The following is a 1,984-nucleotide window of genomic DNA, read 5'->3' on the forward strand; positions in this document are numbered from 1 at the left end:
TACTAAAAAAACAACTAGGAAAGAGTTACCTCCTCAAAATAGAGTTGACCTTAATGACGTGGATGGAGTAAAGCTTTCAGGACCTTCATTTGCTGATGTGGCATGACTCAATGTAAGACATAGCTGCAAACATCCATTAATAACTGGAATGTGGAATAGATGAAGTATGGATCTAGAAAAATTGTAAGTCATAAGAGTGAAATGGAATTCTTGAAGATTGATATCCTATGCATTATTGAGCTGAAAGTCTATGGCCGTACCACCCTGAATGTACCCGATCTTGTCTGATCTCAGAAGCTAAGCAGGGTCGGGCCTGGTTAGTACTTGGATGGGAGATCACTTCAGAATACTGGGTGCTGTAGGGAACTCTGCTGGCACAAAGCCTAAGGCATTTGACTGCTAACCAGAAGGCTGGTGGTTCAAACCCACCAGCCACTCTCAGAAGATTGGGCAATCTACTTCTGTAGTGATACTGCCTCAGAAACCCAAGGAGGGTTTGCTATGAGTCGAATCTGACTCGATGGCAATGAGTTTGGTTTTGGTTAGTGAGCAGAAAGGGACTTGTATTGGCCATTTTCAATCAGACAAACATATGGTCTACTATGCAGCAATGACAAATTGAAGATGAATGGCATCACATTGATCAACCAAAAGAACATTTCAAGATCTATCCTGAAGTACAATGCTGTCAGTAATAGGATAGTAGCCATATGAATACAAAGAAGACCAGTTAATAAGACTTTTATTCAAATTTACACACTACACATTAATGCCAAAGATGACAAAATGGAAGAGTTTTACCAACTTCTGTAGTATGAAATTGATCAAACATGCTATCAAGATGCATTGATAACTGGTGATTGGAATGAAAAAGTTAAAAAAGAAAAAAAAAAAGGATCAGTGGCTAGAAAATATGCCCATGATGATAGAAATGAAATGCAAGAAACAGGAGATTGCATGATAGAATTCTGTAAAACCAACCACTTATTCATTGTGAATATCTTTTTCAAAAATATCAACAGCAGCTATGCATGTGGACCTCATTAGATGGAATGTATACAGGATTCAAATAGACAACACCTGTGAAAAGAGATGACAGAGAATATTACAAGTCAGAACAAGGCCAGTGGCCAACTGGGAGCAAACTATCAATTGTTCGTAAGCAAGTTCAAGATGAAGCCAATGACAATTAGAACATGTCCACAAGAGCCAGTGTATGACCTTGAGTATATCCTACATGAGTTCAGGGACCATCTCAAGAATAGATTTGATGCCCTAAACACTAATGACCAAAGACCAGATGGCTTGTGAAATACATCAAAGACATCATACATGGTAAAAAAAAAAAAAAAAAAAAAGGAAAAGGTCATTAAGAAGACAGGAAAGAAAATACCAAAATGGATGTCAGAAGAGACTCTGAAATTTACTCTTGAATGTAGAGTAGCTGAAACAAATGGAAGAAATGAAGTAAAAGACTTGAATAGAAAATTTCCAAGAGTGGCTTGAGAAGGCAAAGTAAAGTATTATAATGAAATGTGCAAAGGTCTGGAGTTAGAAAACCAAAAGGAAGAACATATTCAGTATTTCTCAAGCTGAAAAAATTCAGTCCTTGAGTTGAAATATTGAAGGATTCTATGGGCAAAATATTGAATGACACAGGAAGCATTAAAAGAAGATGGAAAGAATATATGGAGTTACTGTACCAAAAATAATTGGTCGACCTTCAAACATTTCAAAAGGTAGTATATGATCAAGAATTAATGGTATTGAAGGAAGAAATCCAAGCTGCGCTGATGAAAAACAAGGCTCTGGCAATTGACAGAATACCAGTTGAGATGTTTCAATGCTGAGCTCATTCAACTATGCCAAAAATTTGGAAGATAGCGACCTGGACAATCAACTGGAAGAGATCCAAATTTATGCCTATTCCAAAGAAAGATGATTCAACAGAATGCGGAAATTATTAAACAACATCTTAATATCA

The 1,984-nt window shown here is 36.7% G+C and overlaps 1 pseudogene; it reads left to right on the forward strand.

Annotated features, from left to right (window-relative positions):
• Positions 1 to 246: 246 nt before the first annotated feature.
• Positions 247 to 365, forward strand: LOC122151040 (annotated as a pseudogene).
• Positions 366 to 1,984: the final 1,619 nt, after the last annotated feature.

This window comes from Orycteropus afer, unplaced genomic scaffold (assembly GCF_000298275.1).
Source record: "Orycteropus afer afer isolate SDZICR_OR568_19922 unplaced genomic scaffold, OryAfe1.0 scaffold00011, whole genome shotgun sequence".
In the NCBI taxonomy this organism is placed as follows: domain Eukaryota; kingdom Metazoa; phylum Chordata; class Mammalia; order Tubulidentata; family Orycteropodidae; genus Orycteropus; species Orycteropus afer.